The sequence below is a fragment of the Microtus oregoni genome, unplaced genomic scaffold (assembly GCF_018167655.1).
Source record: "Microtus oregoni isolate MIOR12 unplaced genomic scaffold, Mior012 000025F_ref0000491, whole genome shotgun sequence".
In the NCBI taxonomy this organism is placed as follows: Eukaryota; Metazoa; Chordata; class Mammalia; order Rodentia; family Cricetidae; genus Microtus; species Microtus oregoni.
Genome location: NW_024543084.1, coordinates 410755 through 432205, shown reverse-complemented (window position 1 = coordinate 432205; position 21451 = coordinate 410755). Strand labels below are relative to the sequence as shown.

The following is a 21451-nucleotide window of genomic DNA, read 5'->3' as shown; positions in this document are numbered from 1 at the left end:
TACATTTGGTTTATTATGCAATGATTATTTTTCTTAATCCATTGATTACCATCGATAGTTTCTTGTGTAGGCATTTGTGGTATCTTGGAATTTGAAGAACATTTGTTTAGGCCCTTTTGGCTTTCAGAATATTCATTTAAAAGCCAAGGATTAGTATTTCAATAGCCCTGTCTTATATGTGACTTGGCCTTTATTCCTTGAAGCTTTTAGTATCCTTTCTTAGTCCTATATATTTAATGTTTTGATCATTACTTGTCATGGGGAATTTATTTTCTGGTTCAGTCTTTACAGAGTTCTGAATGTTTCTTGTCTTTAGGATAGACACCTGTTTCTTTAGATAGGGGAATTTTTTTCTGTCATTTTGTTAATAATAATTTTTGTGCCCCCCTTTTTTTTAGTGTCCCAGATTTCTTTCGTATGTGCAATTTTATATTTAACATTTACTTTATGACCGGCAATTCTCTTTTTCATGTCCTTTAATTTTTTGATTAGTTTTTTTTTCTTTTAACTTTTTTTTAATTTTACATCCCAATCTTTCAAATTTTACTTGTATTGGGTTTGGTTTTCTTGGTGATTATTTATCTATTTTTTTTGATAAGTTGCTTTCATTATTACGTTCAACCTTTTGTGTTTTCAAATAAGTCATTTATTTATAATATCTTTAAGGTCTTTAAACGTAATAATTGATATTTTGAATTTCTTGTTTTGTGAGGAAATTAAATCACCACAAGGTCCCTGACTTTGGGTAGAGGCATATTGTCTTGGCTGTTCATGACTGTACTTTTTCACTGGGGGTTAGGCACTTGGAGTTATGTTGTTTGAAGTGGTTTTTTTTTTTTGTTTGTTTGTTTGTTTTTGACATAGATATCTGGACTTTTCTTTGTTCTGTTCTTTGAATGCTTAGTATCTTCTTGGTTTAACTTTAATAATTTAGATGAATCTGGCAATGTTTGCATTTCTTTTAAAGTTTTTTTTTTAATTTTAAAACATCTTATTTTAGCCTGAGTTTGAGAGTTTTTTTAAAAAAAATATTTCCTTATTAATTTCTGATTCTTTTAATTTTAGTTATCTCTTTCTTTCGTTTGGATAATTAAATCATTTTTTCTTTATTTTTCTTTTTTGTAAGCTGTTGTTCTTTTAATGTGTCCTCAAGGTTTTGTTGTCCTTTGTTTTCATTCTTTTTCATTTCCAGGCAGTATGACTTTTCTTGATATTTTCCTTCAATTCTTCATCATTCATAATGTGTTATTTAATCTACATGAGAAACTGTGATTGCTAGAGCTTTGTTTGCTGTTAATTTTAATCATCTTTTTTTTTTGCTAAGAAAAGATTTGTAGACTTATTTAATTTTTTTTAACTTGCTTTGTGTCTTGGTTTATTGCATTTTAGTGAAGCTTCTATTGGCTGCTCAATAGAATATGTTTTGTACTTGCTTGGATAGAATGCTCTGTAGGTAGTTCTCAGTTCTCTTTGACTTAATATCACTTAACTCACATATTTCTCTATTTATTTATTTTTGTTAAAATATCCTCTGTATTTTAGAAAGTAAAGTATTGGAATCTTCTACTATTATTGACTTGAATTTACCTACTATTATTGGATTTGGATTTCCTGTATCGTCAAATCTAGTGGCAAGCTTATTACAAAATTGAATGACTATAGTTTGATTCATATGCTTAGGATTATAGTATCTCCCTGGCTATTTTTTATTAATGTCTGCTGCTACGATATCACTTCCTAATTTATCTTTTCAAACTGCCAATGTGTGTTTTTCCTTTTTGTCCTCTAATGATGATATATGTTTATTTGCACTTGGAGGCAATGTTGATGAAGCAGCCTACTCTCTATTATGTGGTGATATCTTTGTCTCTGTGGCATACAGTCTTTTTATTGTGACATAAGCATAGGTCTCCTCTCACTTTGGTGTCCATTTGTGAAATATCTTTCACCGTCCCTTAATGTTCATACAATGCATACTCTTAAACCCAATTCAAATTACATTTAAGTAACATGTAGTTAAATATTGCTTTTAAACTAATTAGCACCAAGATTTATTTTAACTGGAGGAGATAAACCATTTATATTTATAGAAATTGTTCATAGTTAAGAGTTTGCTGGGGGCTGGAGAGATGGCTCAGAGGTTAAGAGCATTGCCTGCTCTTCCAAAGGTCCTGAGTTAAATTCCCAGCAACCACATGGTGGCTCACAGCCATCTGTAATGGGGTCTGGTGCCCTCTTCTGGCCTGCAGGCAAATACGCAGACAGAATATTGTATACATAATAAATAAATATTAAAAAAAAAGTTTGCTGTTTTCTTCAATGTTATATTGCAATTTTTATTCCCTACTAATGTCTTCATTTGTGAATTAATGTTTTATGCACCCCTCCCCCTTTTAGGAGTAGTGCAAAGATTTGTTTTTCTTTCATTTTTGCGTATCTACTATTCTTTCTATTATGGTAGTTATGGAGATTCTTCAAAAGATCTTACATTTATCAGGATCTATTTAAAGCTCATAGAAAGTTAGTTTACTGTCAAACAAAACTAATTCTTTGTGCATCCCAATTTTTATTATTTTTATATCACAGTTAATATATTTCATATCATTTATTTATAAATCATTGTAGTTTTATTTTTCCTTAAACCATTTTCTGATTTCATTTGTAAAATATTTTGATATTTAGTGTATAATTATCATTTCCAATAAACATCATATTTCCATATGCATTCAAATTTCTAATTAGGATTCCTTTTTTTTTAAATGCCCTCTTTAGACAACTAAACCATGCTCATGGGAACTCATGAAATCTGGACTGACAGCTCTGGAGCCTGCTTGGTACCAAACTAGGCCCTCTGCTTGTAGGAGACAGTTATGTAGCTTCGATTATCTGAGTGCCTCCCTGACAGTGGGACCAGGATCTATCCCTGGGTCATGAGCTAGACTATTGGAACCTATCCCCTGTGGTGGGATGCCTTGCTCAGCCTTAATGCAGGCAGAAGGAGCTTGGTTCTGCCTCAACTTAATGTACCAGACTTTGATGACTCCTCATGGAGGCCTTACCCTTTGGAAGGAATGGGTGGGGATGTGCTGGGGAGTGGGTGAGAGGGGTGGGAGGAGGGATGGGAGGGAGAACTGTGGTTGGAATGTAAAATGAATATAAAAATAATTTTTAAAAAATCTTATTTTTATCCCTTAAAAAAAGGTCCTCTTTAGCATTTACTTGAATGTAAATCTAAGTTGTAGTGAAGTTCCTCAGTTTTTCTTTTCTGGAGAAGTCTTTCTCTCTTATTTCTAATTGCAATAGGACAAGTCTGGAGCCTGGAGCTGCAATAGGACAACTCAGTCCTGGAGGAAGAGGTGTCTTGATTTGTTGGGAAGCTAGGCTACCTGAAGTTGTATGTGCTGGGGTATGGTGTCCCCTCAGGATATAGCAATTCTCCTGGAGAGCCTGGGAGCTACTGCAACTGATCTCTGCTCTATTCCCTTAAGCTATATTCTTCTTTGGCCCAGGATGTAACTTCTCTAACACTCTGCTAAAGGCAGTAATCTCATCCAGGGAAATGTTACATTTTCTGCTCAGCCTTGCTCAGCCCCCCTTCCCCCCAAGGGTCCATCTCAGCAAGGTTTCTCAGCTCTGTCCCCTAAGCGATGTCCAATCAGGTTCTTCTATTCTGTGCTGGTAAATGAAGATCATCACCCAAGATTCTATTGAGATAGAGATTTATCTCAAATGGAGAAGTTCAGGAGAATGGCTGCCTCGGCCAGCGTGATGAAGGACAGTTTGTAACTGAGCTGACAGAGGGGCATATATAGGGTTTCTTAGGGGTGGAGTTTTCCCAGGGAGACATATTTCTGCTCAGGAATTGATTAGTTTAATTATTTGGGGGCAGAGATGGCTCTGGTTTCAGAGCCAAGCTGTGTACACACCATCATTAATGGACCCGTTCTGAAACTCCTTTAGGATATACTGCTGTTCCCATAGTCATGGAGATCCTGCAGTTTTGGTTCTGCAGGACCAATCCCTTCACATACAGTTCATAGATAGGGTAGATGTTAGGGTGGACCAAGCCAAGCTCAGGATGTGGAGCTCGGTGATAGCTGAGGTGCTCACGCAGGGCCTCTGGGACCACCTATTTCTCCTATGCCCTTGGTGAGGGGTAGGGTCATCTGTCTCTAGGGGGCAGGGGAGCTCTCCATGGGTGGGGCCTGCTCTCCTGATGCAGTATCCAGCAAGAGACCGGGCCAGCAATCCCAGGGCCAATAAATGGTAGAATCAGTTGAGCACAGCTCTCAGATTTTAATACACATGGTTCCTTTGGTCATCTATGGTAACAGAAGCTATGGATATCAACACAGACCCCAGCATTTTGTTTTGTTTTGTTTTATTAATTAATTTTTTTCATTTATTTTACATCGAGATTGTAGTTTCCCTTCCCTTCTTACCTTTCATCCCCTGCCCAATCCCCTCTGCCCCAACTCTACCCTTTCAACTCATCTTCTGTCTCTATTATGAAAGGGTCAGCTCTTGCTCATACAATCCCTCTCTCCTGTCTTCAACAGGATCCCTGGATCTCAGCCCAGTGCTTGACAGGGGAATCATTACATCTCTTTCCATCAGTTACAGCCTGAAGGTTCTCTGATGACATCAGGGTACTCACCAATCTGATGACAGAAAATGGCCAGTTTGGGCACCCTCTCCACTATTGCTAGTAGTCTTAGCTGGGTCATCATTGTGGATTTGGGGAGTTTCCCTGGGACCAGGTTTCTCCTTAACCTGGAAATGTACCCCCACCTCAAGACATCTCTTTCAATACTCTCCCACTCCATCCTGTTCCGAACCCACCCAAATGACCCCTCATGTTCCCATTCCCCATCCCCTCTCCCCCACCGCACCCCACTCTCAGGAACTAGGTTTTCAATGCATCATATCCAGTATGCCTTGTTTTCTCTATTGATTAATCTTGCTCACTGTATTCACTGTTTCTAAGTCTCCCACAGAGGTACGCACACCAATTGGTGGTTGTTTATTACGTTTTAGAAAGAGAAACAGAGAACCCTATTTCTTCCATCTTACTGAATTCATTGCATTGACTGTAAATATTCTTATTAAAAGCTTCTAAGGTGTTGAAAAGCAGGCTTAGCACTTTGGCACTTCAGAACATTGTCCAGAGAAGGCTGAGTGTTGGCCTAGCATGACTTCTGTGCAAGCAAACAATTCTGAACGGTCTCTACTGAACATAGAACTACGAGATTTTGGCTTTCTTCCCATTAATATCTATTGCTTTCATTGATCTGGATATAAATATACATGTATATATATATATATATATATATATATATATATTGCATTTTTGAGAATTGCACAGTGTATGTTGTATTTACATCAGTTCATCTCCTTCTGTTGCTTCAGCTCCTTTTGCATTCTCCCACTCCTCCCACTCTAATTCATGGTCTCTTTTTCTTTAATTATCTTTGCTAGACATTTATAAATGCAACCTTATGAGTCCATGCAGAATGGCACCTATGTATATGTGCTCGAGGCTGACAGCACAGGATTGAATAAAGTGTCAGGTTTTGTGATCTTGAGCAAAAATCTCCATTCCGTCCCTAAGAGCAGCCATTAATTGTCAGGAGTTCTTCATCTCGGGATTGGTGCTTTACTCATCATTGGAAGTCAACTCTAGTCATTAACATGTCTTCTACAATCAACTATGTGGTTGAGAGTTCAAAGAATGAGCTCCCTTGTCACATACAGAAATAAATACATTACAAGGGGGTGTTCTGATCCTTACAATATTTCTGATCCCTCTTTGGTAATATTCCCTGTATAGGAGTTGTATCACATCTGAGTCAATTGTGGCTGGGCTCCCCACGATCAATTGTTTTCTGCATTTTGACCAGTTGTGAATTTCTCTAATGATCACCACCAGCTCCAAAACAAAGCATCTTCAAGTCTCTTGCCAACTCTAAGGTGGCTCCCTTAACTAAGAATTGTGCTTCCGTGCTCCTCTATCTAACCTTCCTTTATCCCAATCCTCCCCTTCGCCCTTTTCTCTCCCCATCTCCCCTTACCCCCATGCCACCCCACCCCCAAGATCTCAATTTTCTCCCCGGCAATTTTGTCTACTTCCCATAGCCAAGAGGACAACTATATGTTTTTCCTTTGGTTCACCTTCTTACTTAGCTTCTTTGGGATCACCAATTGTAGACTCCATGACCCTTGTTTATGGCTAGAAACCAATTATGAGTGAGTACATCCCATATTCATCTTTTTGGGTCTGGGTTACCTCACTCAGGATAGTGTTTTCTATTTGCATGCAAAATTTGAGAAGTCATTGTTTTTTACGGCAGCGTAGTACTCTAATGTGTATATATTCCACACTTTCTTCATCCATTCTTCCATTGAAGGGCATCTAGGTTGTTTCCAGGTTCTCCCAGATGCCCAAGCCGAGGTCCCCAGTTAGTTCCTTGGGCAGCTGAGGATAGGGAACCTGAAATGACCCTATCCTAGAGCAATACTGACGAATATCTTGCATATCATCATAGAACCTTCATCTGGTGATGGATGGAGATAGAGGCAGAGACTCACACTGGAGCACTGGACTGAGGTCCCAAGGTGCCAATGAGGAGCAGAAGGAGGGAGAACATGAGCAAAGAAGTCAGGACCACGAGGGGTGCACCCACCCACTGAGACAGTGGAGCTGATCTACTGGGAGCTCACCAAGGCCAGCTGGATTGTGACTGAAAAAGCATGGGATAAAACTGGACTCTCTGAACATGGCGAACAATGAGGGCTGATGAGAAGCCAAGGACAATGGCACGGGGTTTTGAACCTACGTAATGTGCTGGCTTTGTGGGAGCCTAGCCAGTTTGGATGTTCACCTTCCTAGGAATGGACGGAGAGGGGAGGACCTAGGACTTACCACAGGGCAGGGAACCCTGACTGCTCTTTGGACTGGAGAGGGAGGGGGTGAGGAGTGGGGGGAGGGGGAGAAGGGTGGGAGGAGGGGGAGAAGGGTGGGAGCAGGGCGAAAAGGGTGGGAGGAGGGGGAGGGAAATGGGAGGATGGGAGGAGGTGGAAACTTGTTTTCTTTTTCTCCTTTGCTCAATAAAAAAAAAATGGGAAAAAAACAAAGCATCTTTAATGAGATGTAAGAGCTATATTTATTCGTGGATTTAAGAATATACACTGAAGCCGGGCGGTGGTGGCGCACGCCTTTAATCCCAGCACTCGGGAGGCAGAGGCAGGCAGATCTCTGTGAGCTGTGACTTCGAGACCAGCCTGGTCTACAAGAGCTAGTTCCAGGACAGGCTCCAAAACCACAGAGAAACCCTGTCTCGAAAAACCAAAAAAAAAAAAAAAAAAAAAAAAAAGAATATACACTGAGACTGCAGTTCGATATTCTATTGGTTTAAGAAAGTGACTGTAGTGTGTCTTCTTCCAAGCTCTGTGGATAAGGGGCCATTTTTCCAGTACCAGACATAAATTGCCTCCTATTGAGGAGACCACATTGGAGTCCAATTAAACAGCCATTGGTTACACCTAAGATAAATGTGGTACTATTTGGTTCCTTTTAAAATAGTGTCCCTTTTGATCATTATTGTGCTTCAACGCCTTTCATCTGGGTTGAACTCATAATGGCCTCTTTCCCTTACCAGCTTACACACCTCCTTTTAGTACCAGGCTAATTTATTGCATCAATAAAAAGGGTGTAGGTATGAATTATTATGGTAATTCATATATTTATTTCATGATTTAAATAAGTCTATATTAACATTAAATTGAATAAAACAAATGAGGGTTGGGAATATTTTATTCCATAGACATTGTAGCAGACAACATAGTCAGAAACAGTCAGATAATCAGATCTGAAATAATTCGAAGATATATATATATATATATAGAAATTATTAAGTTTATTTTGTCTGACAGACATATTTTACTAAAGAATTAAATATATGAAATGAATGCAAAGAAAATAATTAGAGACTTGTCAAATTTGTGAAGAAAAAATATTTAAGGCTTAAAATAGCATTCTAAAAAATAGTAAGATACTTAAGACAGTAAGATTTAACAGTCTGTAAAGTGAAAAGTAAAAAGTTTAAGAAAAATGTATAGCTTTTGTTAAATAATAAATGACATTATTAATTGCTTAGATTATAAAATAAATGTGAAATATAGTAAAACAGGAAGAAAATTTCAAATTACATAAATATTTAAAGTTGTATGTGTGTTTCAAAAATTTCTGAGCTTCTGTTTATTTCTGAAGATTAAGTGCATGTATTCATAAGTATATTAATAATAAAAATATACATGGATATATATCAGAATGTCATTTATTAATAAATTCACAGATTACAAGTATTTCTGTATTTATTTCTCAATATTCTAGTCAAGAAACATTTTTATCCTCTAACTTTAAGCCAGATGCTGAGGATTCTAAGATGAAAAAGAGTCTTTCCTTTTCCTTAAGGGAAAGGCCATTAGAAAGCAGATTTAACTGTATGTTTCTGCCACAGGATATGACAGAATAAGAGGAAAAGAGGCACCAATTATATCTGAGATGTTTACACTCTTCTGTCAATGTTGTAGGAGATTATTTTCTTCTTAATCTATATAGTGCTTAATTTTCAAGTCCTGTTTAAAAGAATATTTCTTTTTAATTAGTTTAGGAGTTATGGTAGATTATCCACTGAAAGATTAATGACATGCTTTCTAGTGAAGTACTGTAAACCATAAGTTTAAAGTTGGACCAGATGCATCTTAGCCCTGAAAACTCATTAGCCATCTGACCCAATTGCACATATGGCAACAAAGTGAAGAATGTATGCAGTCAAACACACACAAACACTTCATCATTACAAGGCAACTTCGTCTTAAAATGAGCCAGTAATCATTCTACTTGTGATAACTACAAATGTCACAGGAGAAGTGGTTTCAAACAGTGAACGTGTATGTGTTCACTGGTGGGTGTAAATAAAGATGGTGGTCTCTAGTCTACTGCTGTTGCAAACTTCAGCATCTGATTCTCTGAAACTCGAGTTTAAACTAACCTTTAGATTAAACGACAAAATCTCATGTTAAGAGTGGACATTTGCGCTGCTCCTGAGATCACCTGTAATTATTTTATTGGCAAAATATTTTGTGACCACCAAGTCTTGTTATTGTGAAAAGACTGTTCTTTTCATCAGGAAGATTTCAGACTCGACGCACATTTCAGATTTTGTTCTGAATTCCGGCTCCTATCAAAGTGCCACCACTGTGAGAATAAGCAATGTGTGCAACCATTCCCCAAGGAGAAGATGTCAGCTGGCCTTAACAAACTGAAACATGTGCTCGGCTTCAGATGGAAGCATTAGACAATACCATATATACAGTTGAAATATGATTGTACATATTTAACACTGTGGACCATATTTTAACTTGCACATGATAGGACTAAAGGCACAGATCACAGGTGAAGCAATTGCTTATTAGGCATAGGACTGATCATTAACATCACAAAAAAAGGAAAAGAAAATACGTGATGCATTTGGAGGGGCTAACTAAAATTCTAGACCTTATTTTAATTGGAAGATCTATATGATTATTTTAAGTTTATATTTTCTAGGAGATTTACATTTTTGTATTTCTGTTAGGTTAAAGAATTAAATGGATTAGAGGAATAAAAAGAGAAAATAGTTTTGATCCTACTGCAAGTACTGGCTTTGTGGGAGTCTAGGCAGTTTGGATGCTCACCTTACTAGACCTGGATGGAGGTGGGTGGTCCTTGGACTTTTCACAGGGCAGGGAACCCTGATTGCTCTTCTGGCTGAAGAGGGAGGGAGACTTGATTGGGGGAGGGAGAGGGAAATGGGAGGCGGTGGCGCTGAGGAGGCAGAAATGTTTAATAAATAAATAAATTAAAAAAATAAAAATAAAATGCTATTGCTAGTTAAATATACAAAAAAGATTCTAAGAAAAATAGTTTTTTATTTCTATTTTAGGTTAGAGTTTACTGTAAATACTCTGCCTAAAACAGTTGAATATTTGATGTTCCTTGCACTTTTAAAATAAATTAACTTCTGATAGATCAGTTTCCTAGATAGAACCATATGTAAAAGAAACAATATTAACCTTTTATTTAATTTACTCAAAACAAAAATAGATACATTAATCTCTAGGACTCTTATGACATTGACAATGTTGCCATTAACACTGATAGTCAGTAAAGCAAGATATTGTTTTACATTTTTTAGAACCATTACGACTAATTCTTTTTTGAAACTGTAGCTTTTATAAAGGGAAGTGCTGGGGAGATGATCAGTGCGGTCTGAGCAGACAGCTTCCTATGCTCACAGGTACAGATGGGCTTCAACAATGCTCAGGAACTGACAAAAAGAAAACTTATTTCCCTCAATAAATCTGAATAAATAAATGGTAATTTGACTTGCTATCTGTTCTACTTTGAAATATAATGAATAGAACTGATGATAATTACAAAATTCCTTATTATAAACACAAAGTTGCTTACATGATTTTACTAAAAACCTGAGATATTATCTCCCCTTTTCTATGGGGTATTTTTAGGGTAGGTATTTTTTATTTCCTGATGATGAGTGTTTATTCATGCACAAGGTCTCAAAAGAGTGAAGAAATCTATTGAAATAAAACATTTGAGAGAAAACAATTTGGCATAGAATACAAAAGAAAAATTCATAAACATTTATGTCTTAAATATAACTTATCAATTTTCATTAAATTCATTTCCCCTATTTTTTCTTCTTATAATGAGAAAAAAGGTTGAAGCTTACCAAATATTCACAGAGTGAATAGAAATAGAATTGGGCAGCATCAATTAATTAAATAACTATCTAGACTATTTGAACTGTGTTATATTCACAATATAGACAATGTATGCTTCTTGTCACAGAAATAGGTTTCATTGTACTTATGGGTAAACTACTGGCTTGCTTTTATATTTCTTTTAATCCTTGAGCATCACTCCAAACTTCCCACATGCATACTTCTCTCCTTTTCACATTAATGGCCACTTTTTTTTGCTAATTGATGCTTCATATATTTATATATTTGTATAGACATATAGATAAAAAGTAAATATGATAGATCAATCGATAGATAGATAAAATGAGTTTCTAACCTGCTAATATGTACAATTATACCTGCGTGTGTGTTTTCATTTGATAACAAAAAATAAGTTAAAAGCTCATCATTTTGTAGGGACACCATTTCTGTAGTTTTGTTTCTGTTGCTGCAACAAGTAAGCTTCTAGAAAGCAGTATAAGAGAACAAGTGTCAATTTGGCTTATAGTCTGTCACTTTAGGACGTCATGGCAGAGTCTCCAACAACTCACCACATCATACCAGTTTTCTTGGGTGTGTTTGGTGTTGTGATAGCTTTCCTTACTACAACTATCCCCAGACATGCTTCCGAGCTATCCTAATGTAGACAATTCTGCAATTATATTCTTCCCAAATGATTTTAGGTTGAGCCAATTCATTGCCAAAGTAAACAGTGCAAATATTTTCTTAATATTATATTTATAAGGCATATTACAAATTAATAAATATAAATGAGAAAAAAAGCAATATTAAAAAAATAAAGAAAACTTCATTATATACCAAATTATAGTCTATACATTCTATATTCTAGTTAAAATTTTCTTCAGGCTGCCAACCATTTCTCAAATAAAGACATTGAGATTTATTATTAATTATGAATGCTCAGCCTTAGATTAGGCTTGTCCCACTAGCTCTTTTAAATTAATTTAACCTGTTTCTGTTCATCTACATCTTGCCTTGGTGCCTTTTACCTTTCTTTCCTTCTGTATGTCTTACTTTCCTGCGTCCTCTGTGTCTGTGTGTCTTAGTCTGTCTGTCTGACCCCTGCCATGGCTTTTTCTTTCTTTCTGTGACCCTAAATTCCTCGTCCTACTTACTCTACCCACTTGGAAATCCCATCTACACCTCCTATGAGCTATTGACCATTCAGCTTTCGCGTACCACAATCCAACAACACCTTCACACATTATACAAATACCTCACAACATTGTATATTTACTTGCCAAAAAAGTCTGACCACAGCTATTCTACTGGTCAGTGTCATCAGTTGCAAAATTAGTTTTTTTTAATCCCAATGCTATTTGTAAAAAGCAAAATTACTTGCTTAGTACTATTTTTGCTATAAAAGAGATAAATAGAATGAAAATAACAAAATTGATAATAAAATATCAGAAAGTACAGTCCATTTGTATAGTCAAATATTTTTTAACATTTAAGCACATTGATATAACTAACTGTAGGAAGGAGTGGTTTGCATATTTATTAAGATAATATTAAACACTTAATGAAGATTTGATCAGAAATCTAAGCTACTATTATCTTATTTTAATTAGCATATTTAGACTTGATATATTTTTAAAAGATTTTTTAAAAGTTTCTATGTCAAACTGTATCATGTAAGAATTTACTATTTAAATCTTTGAAGAAAAAAATTGAAGAGGACACCAGAAAATGGAAGGCTCTCCCATGCTTTTGGGTAGGTAGAATTAACATTTTTAAAATGACAATCTTATAAAAGAAATGTACAGATTCAATGCAAGGCCCATCAAAACCCAACAAAATTCTTCACAGACCCTGAAAGGGCAGTATTCAACTTTGTATGGAAATGCAAAAAAAAAAAAAAAAAGATAGCCAAAACAATCCTGTAGAATAAAGGAACTGATGAAGGCATCACAATCCCTGACTTCAAACTTTACTACAGAGCTACAGTAATGAAAACAGCCTGGTATTGGCAAAAAAACAAAAACAAAACAAATAAACAACAACAACAAAAAAAAAAAAAAACAGAAGGATCAATGGAACAGAATCAAAGACACGGATATCAATCCACACAAGATATAAAATGGAAAAACAAAGCATATTCAACAAGTGGTGCTGGCATAACTGGATATCAACATGTAGAAGAATGAAAATAGAACCAAATAGAACCCAATGTATTGTAATGCACAAAACTTAAGTCCAAATGTATCAAAGACCTCAGCATAAAACCAACCACACTTAACCTCATAGAAGAGGAAGTGGGAAGTACACTTGAATACATTGACACAGGAGACTACTTTCTAAATATAGCCCCAATAGTAAAAACGCTGAAAACAACAATTAATAAATGAGACTTCCTGAAACTGAGAAGCTTCTGTAAAGCAAAGACATGGTCAACAAGTCAAAAATGGCAGCCTACAGAATGGGAAAATATCTTTACTAACCCACATCAGATAGAGAATGGATCTCTAAAATATACAAAGAACTCAAGACTAGCATTACCTAGTTGCTGGTGTGCATTTAAAACAATAAATTAAAAAAACTACAATAACAAAAACTAACTGAAGACTTGTAAGAGTAGTCTAAAAGAAACTTCTCTAAAACAGACTCAAATCCTTAGTATATGATTATCCAACTTATAATTCAAGTTTAAGTCCCATGCTCCGAAGCTGTTATCTGTTAATGTAAAGGTAGTGTGTGGAAATGAGGGGATTGCTGTAATTTGTAATGGAGATATGTATGACACACCTGATGTGGCTGAGGACATAGAACTCTCAAATTCCTCCATGTCACTGTCATTTTTCTACTTCAGTCTTTGAGAAATAGTCACTCACTGAACTTCCTCGCCATTTCAGCTAGGTTGACTTGCTAGCATGTATCTAAAAAAACAAACCGGAATTTTCTTATGAGAAGATGGTCACAGGCACACTTGTGGTCTGTTATTGCTTCTTTCTCTGTATCAGACCTTAATGTGAGATCAATAGGTGCTGAACTAGATAAATTAAGTATGTCGGTCTTAATTAGACCTCCTGGAAGCAAGCACCCAGGGACAGTACTGAGTCATCAAAAGTAAGATGAGTGTACCTACTGCAGTGGGCAGCATAGACAAAGCAGCTGTTAGACTGGTCTAGCTGGTGTAGAGGATTGCCACCAGAACAATAAGCAGGATGTTTCAAGAAGTAAAATATCCATGGTATGATTGAGTTATTGCTCAATTTTATACAAGAAAAATTACAGAATGAATTATTGAAAGGCTTCTTCAAATAATATCAAAAGAGAATCCCAGTCCCGAAACTAATTTCCAGACTTGAGTTAGTTTTCAGACCCAGAACCATTTGAATGGGAAAGAAAACCTGTCCTCTTGATGAAGGCCCTTGCTATAATGCTGAAAAGTTTGACTTTTGTAACCCACAGCTTTTGACTAGGGTAAGAGTATGCTGGGCCAAGAAGATAACCAGACCTTTCAGAATCTACCAGAGATGGGCTCTGACTGCATATTGAGTGGTGCCCATACTAACCAATATTGTTAACCTCCAGGGTTCTCATAGCGACAGAGTGATGAACAATTTTAGATGAAGTCCAAGTCAGGCTGTGTCCATTGGCAACCAGCGTCCAGCCCGTGGTCATTCTCTTAATCTCAGAATGCAGAATTTGGATAAACACGGTGACAAGATCTCCACATTCTTTCACTCACATGCAGAGAGGGAGTTTTACATTTCAAATGACTCGGTGTAAACCATGAGGCATGTCTCTACTAGAAAACACAGTGAAAAGAGGCAGACAACATACAACGGAATAAAAAGCAAACACAACCCCCAAACTGCCAATATCACATCCCTGGAGAAATAACAGAAATTAGTGCTATCGTCAAAGATTTAATGTAGGCAAGGGTAGGGGTTCTTGTCTTATCCTCGTTTAGTACATCTATTAGACATCTACAGAAGACTACTAGATCAGAGAAAGGGCAGTGAACTACAATAAACTGACTCTGCTAGTGATTTTCGTTGCAAACACTACAAAAATGTGGTTTTCTGCATTGTGAACCTTAACACGTCTCCTCATGCCTGGTACAGAGATATTGACTTTTCATATACTTGGACCTTCATTTGGTTTCCTTTCTGTTCTTATGACACATGTCATGACATAAAGAAGCTTAAGAGAGAAAGTATCTTTTGTTTTCTAGTTTCAGGTCACATTTGGGAAAATTCAAAGAAGAAATCCAAGCAGGAGCTCAGAAATCATGGACAAATGCTTCTTAACAGCTTGCTTATCCTCATGCTTGTATGCTTTCTCCTTTTTATTCCACGTGAAAGTTTTTTCTATTAAGAATTTTTAATACAATCTGTTCTCATATTGCACAGCTATTCTCATTTCGACTCCCTCCCTTCCTCTTGTTCCACCCTTACCCTTACCCTCAATCTCCCATCTCCATCCACTCCTCAGAAGGGTAAGGCTTCCCTTAGACAGTCAACAAAGTCTGACAATCCACTTCCAGGCAAGAGTAAGCATGTCAACACAACTCACCTAGGGAATGCTGTTATCCACAGGGGGGTGGGTCATCGTTCATCAATCAATCATCAAGCTATCACTCATAATAATACTCACAGGCCAATTGATGTTCCTTCTTATAAATGATTCTAGGTTGTATCCATTCTTTAGTTAAAGCTAATTAGATTATTACCCTTCTATAAAAGTCACCAGAGACAGTTTGCTTTTAGTTGGCAAAGCTGCAAGTAGATGTTTATGGTTATAGTCAGTAGTATTTTAATTCCAAGAACTTTACCACCACTTGATCTTGATCTCTCAAGTCTCCCAAAAAGTATTACCTTGTTCCATTCTGTTGATAAAATTATGGCAAATGAACTAAGCATTAAGCACAACTTTCTGGGGTAATATATATATATATATATATATATATATTCTAGGTAATATAATATATATAATATATATCTCTGCAAAATTCAAGGACTTTCTACCCAAGTAGAATTTACAGGAGTTTTGTGGTATGGTGTATGTAGATATAGTCTTTAGATGAAAAACGACTCATTGTATCTGGACCCTCTTTCCACCAAAGAAACAGCCAACACATAGTAGGACTATTAATATTATATATATATATATATTTATATTATATCTCTTCTCAACAGACCACCACATAAACAAGCAATCTGAGTTGCCCATAATAGGCTATGTTATCTGATTCACAAAGCAAGAAAGCTGGTTTGCATAGTAGTAATCCATCATCAAATAAGTGTGGTGCATGTTTATTCAGGTCTGAAAATGTTATAAGGGAACAAATGCTTTCGTAAGGAGTACAAATGTCAATGCTTTTGTTTCGCAATAGACTCTTGTGACTGGTGTGACAAGGAAGAAAGTTATGCTTATGTGCAACAACAGCAACTTGCATTTACACAGGTTAAGATGGATATGACTGTTGCTTAATACCAGATATGCCAGAAGTGAAGACCACAAGAAATTCCCAATATGTTGTAATGTTCCAGTGTCACCAGATAGTGACAGGATAGCACACTGACTCTAGTGGGCCATTTCCATTATGAAAAGGATAATGTTTTGTGATTGTTTGAGAAGATACTTCCTCTAAGTATTGATTTTCCTTTCTTGAATAAAGAATTCCTGCCAAAATTTATAGAATGCTCTATCCTTTACCATACTGTTCTGCACAGTATGGTTTATAATCAGACAACACACTTCACAAAAGTCATGAATGAACAGATGCTTTTGTAATTCCTTTTCTCACTATATTCTTCACTCTCCCCAAGTGGCTGGCTTCATTCAACAATTCAGTCGTGGCTTCATTCAACAATTCAGTGGTATGTCGTTGTTGTTGTTGTTGTAGTGCTAACTTCAGTGGAAACCCTTAAGGCCTGGAGCAGAGCTCTTCAGTGGAAACCCTTAAGGGCTGTAATGTTATATATATAGAGAGAGAGCCAGGACTCACTGATCCAAAATGAAGAGTTAGAAATGGGTATTACTCAAAGCCACCTCTATTAACCCACTAGCAGCATGTCTGTGTTCTATTCCTTTCACTTTGTCCTCTGCTTATCTAGATAATGGTTCCAGAGGGGACAGAGCTTCTATCTGGAAGTAACACAAACTTCGTACCATCCTGTTTTGGGCTGTGGTGCCCACACTTCAACAGACTGAGAGAGAAGTCACATTATTAACAAAGGTGATTGAGAGAGACTTCTAGGAAGAAATGGGAGTGCTGCCTCACAGAGAAGATGTAAGAGTGTGTCTGGAGTGCAGCAGATCATCCCGAGCATCTTTTAGTGTTACCCGTGTCTTGTTATTAAGATCAAAGAGAAACGGCAACCATATGATAAGCAGGCTGATGAATGGTCTAGAATTTTCAGGAATTACAATGTGGGTTAACATTCCAGTAAAGAAGATAGATTTGCTGATGTGTTGCTATGTGTATAGGATATACAGAATACATATTAGGGAAAAAAAGTAGTTCTAAATAAAAGATCAGCAGGACATGTGATCAGTTATGGAACCAGGATTGCAATTACCACAACTGGCTCATTGTGTAACTACACTCATACATTGGGCATATACTTGTGTTTTCTTTCCTCTACTATTGTTTTACTATGCCATATGACTTTGATAGAGATTATTAGCAATTAAGTGTAGCCAAAAGTATATCATTGTATTTAATTGTGAGATATTATAAGAGTAAGTATTCCTCTAACATTCTTTACATCTGTTATAGGGAAAATAGTATAATTTTGACTGGAATAGTTATGTTAGATAGAATTATGATATTCATTTGAAAATAATAACATGAGATCTGATGGGGTGTAACATTGAATAGGTGTGGACTTGTGATAGTTAATTTTGATTGTCAATTAGATTGGATCCACAATCAATTAATGGACTTACTTCTTGGCGGATGTGTGATTACATTTCCAAGAAGGATTGTATTAGGTGAGAAAATCTTCCCCCAGAATGGGTAGTACATTTTGGCAGCAGCCCAGACTTAAAATGGTCCAAGGGAAAAGTACTGCTTACTTAGAGGGCGTAGCTACTTCTCTTGAAATTTCCACTTTTCCTCATATCAGACTCCAACTCCTTCAGGTTCCAATATTGATTTAATACAACTAATTTCCCAAGAATCTTTGACTTAGTGCCAAATTGGGATGGCTGCAGAACTCAGGTTTGTACACTGAGCAGCTACCAGGATCTCACATCTGAGCATGCAAATGGATAATATTGATTATTTAGTCAATATTAGGTGTAAGCACTTATTGCTTCTTCTTTGTAATACATATGTACATTTTATTTAAAGAAAAACCTAGCTAATTCAGATTATTTGTGTGTTTGTGTATAGTAATAGGGGCGGCGGGGCTGCGTCCCCAGCATCCCGGCTGCCTGCTCGGCTAGCTTATGCCCCGAAATAACAACACACAAACTGTATTCATTTAATCACTGCTTGGCCCATTCTCTTCTAGGCTAATTCAAAAATATTAATTTAGCCCATTTCTAATCATCTGTGTGTAACACCCCAAGGTGCGCTTACCGGGGAGATTCTAGCCTAGTCCATCCTGGGTCGGAGCTTCTTAGCGTGCGTCTGCCCAGGAGCCGGGAGCATGGCATCTCTCTCAGGCGTGTCTCTCAGGCGTCTCTGCTGAGGCGTCTGCTCCGGAGAGCAGAGCTGTGGAGTCTCTGAGCTCACTTCCTCTTCCTCCCAGCATTTTGTTCTGTTTACTCCTCCCACCTATCCTCTAACCAATAAAATGGGCCAGGGCAGTGCCTTTATTAGCCAATGACCTTCCTCCATCATTTCCCCTTTTTCGGTTTAAACAAAAAAAAAAGGCTTTAACATAGCAAAATTACATATAACAAAACAGTTATCAAGTAAAAGTTACAATAATCTTTATCATAACTAAGGAAAACTATAACTAACTATTCTTAACTCCATCAAAGACTCCAGAAAGATATATTACCTAAGTAAACAAGAACTAAGAAACTTCAAACTCTAGAAATGACAAAGACATCTCGCTGCCTGGACAGTCACCCAAAGTTCTTTTGTACCGTTGGGGCATCCATCTTCAGCCTTCAGGCCCATGGTATCCAGCAGACATTTCCATAAAGCAGGAAAATTCAAAGTCAGTTCAGTCACTATCTGTTGTGTCCTGCAGAATATCTCGCAGACTCTTTCATGAATCAGGAACCCCAAAAGATCATCTCACCTTAGACAAGTTCAGTAGTCCTCTCTCTGTGGGTTCTCTGTGTCCAGTTTATGCAATAGTCCAGGCAAGAGCAGTTTCTTGCCCAAATGGCTATCAAACTCCATCAGGTGTCTCTTCGATGCCCATCTTCCTCTTGAAGTAGATTGGTGCTGCCAGGAGCAGAGTGTCTCATTGTCATGAAAAGTCCTCAGTTATTAAAACATTAAATGTCCTATTCTGTAATCTTTGAAAGACATGAAGAATGTCTATCTAAAATATATATCTAGAAAATATTAACTAACATGACTACAAACTTGACTATTATGATTATCTATCAACAACCTATATTTCCTAATTATACATTACATTTTAATAATGAACTACACAATCACAATACCTTAATAAAAATCAGAAACACTTATATATATAACAAAATTGACCTTAAATCTCTATCAATAAAGCAAAATCCATACTAATGTAAATTATTCATACCTATATCATATCCCCCTTTAAATGTAAAAGAACGTTTATAAACCATATTTGGGAACATGGGCGCAGTTTTTTCTCTCCAAACTGCTTCCTGCTGAATGGGGGCGCTGTTAATCAGATCTTTCATGGTATAACCTGTGTGCTAGTTTCATCTCAGTTGGCAGTTGAGCGAAGCAATTTTCTGAAGATGTTCACACCAACCCTTCAGGAGGACGTGGTCCATCATACCAAATCGGAATAGAAGAAATGAACAGCGTCTCATCCTCTGTGAAAACAAAATAAGAAACTCCTTTCCAAAGCATCATGTCCTTAGATCCAAATTTCAAAGTCAAGACATCAAAATATCTATGTCGAATTAGTTCAGCAGCATTTATAAATAAATATCTTTTAGCAGCTGTTGCTCCTTCCTCAGCATTCAAACAATTCAAAGAGAGCATAATAGCATACAGTATCAAGATTCTCTGTGTATTTTCCATCTTTGTGCAGCTTTGTTTTAACCTCTATTTTGTTTATTTTTACTTTTAACTCTTTGCTTTTTGAGACAGGTTCTCTGTATCTTTGACCTGAAGTAACTCTGTAAACCTGGCTGTCTTTGAACTCTCAGAGATCCACCTGTCTCTGCCTCCCAGGCATTCGGGATTAAAGGTGTACACTACTACACCTTGAACTCACAGAGATCTGTTTGTCTCTGCCTTCTAGGCACTGGGATTAAAGGCATGTGCTACCACACCTTGAAGTCACAGAGGTCTATCTCCCTCTGCCTACCAAGTGTTGGGATTAAAGGTGTGTACCACACACAACAACTCTCTTCCTTTTTTTTTTTGTTACTTTAAGAACTTCAACTTTTAGTCTGCATATATTTTTAACACACTGTAAACCATTTAAAAATTTTCTTTGTCTTTGAATCTCTCTTTATTGTATATCTCTCTTTTTCTGACCACATGAATCTTTAATTTACCAAGCAATATCAGTAGGATTAAAGGCGTGGCTTTGCCAGCTAGATCCAGTCCATTCCTTAGCTTTCCAGCCTCATGGCAGATATACAGGCTGTAGCCATGTTTACTGCAACAACTGTATGGCATTTTAAGGTCCCTGCCAGCAAGTGAGCTACAGCAGACAACACTCAAGTCCTCTCTCGGTAGCCGGCCCTCCTGCCTCAAACAGTCAGAGTTTGCCCTGGCAGGATGGCCCAGAAAGCCGGCATTTTTAAATGGCACAGCTTTTTTCCTGCTATGGCTGAAAACCGAAAAGCATGTGTTCAGCTTTTCGTCAACACCGTTTAAGTGTTTCGTGGCAGGACCTCTTAATGAGCTGCAGGCTTTGCAGCTAAAGCTGAGTCAGGAAGCCTCTCTTAGATGAGGCGCTTGCTTGCCTCTAGCAAGCAGAGTAAAACCGAGAAATTGCTGCTACCAAGAAACCAGGCACAATGCTTTCATTTTATCCTAGAATTAGTTCCCAAGCTGTCTCAGGCTTTATGTGGAAGCAGTTGTCCACCTGGGCGCCATATATAGTAATAGGGGCGGCGGGGCTGCGTCCCCAGCATCCCAGCTGCCTGCCCGGCTAGCTCAGTCGGTAGAGCATGGGACTCTTAATCCCAGGGTCGTGGGTTCGAGCCCCACGTTGGGCGCCAAAATGTAGCGGCGTAAACGAATGCAGACAGAGTGTAAATATATATATATATATATTTATATATACATATATATATATTTATATATATATATATATCTTTAATGTAGAAATAGACTTACAGAACCACCGTTCCTGCAGAGACCAGGAAAGCAGAAGCAAGAGCTCGGAGCTTGCTCGCCAAATTTATAGGCAGACATTAGCCCGAGGCGAACACGCCCCTTAAGGGGCGGGACTTATCCCTACATTTGTGTCTCTATGTTTTTATGTGTAGGTCAAATGTACTTGAATTTTAATTTAGTTACAGAGTTATTAAACTATCA

The 21451-nt window shown here is 37.2% G+C and overlaps 1 non-coding gene across 1 annotated transcript; it reads left to right on the top strand.

The window, feature by feature from the left end:
- The first annotated feature begins 21056 nt into the window (after nt 1-21056).
- On the top strand, nt 21057-21129 carry Trnak-cuu. The gene has a single exon. It is a non-coding gene; the product is annotated as a tRNA-Lys (tRNA).
- Nucleotides 21130-21451: the final 322 nt, after the last annotated feature.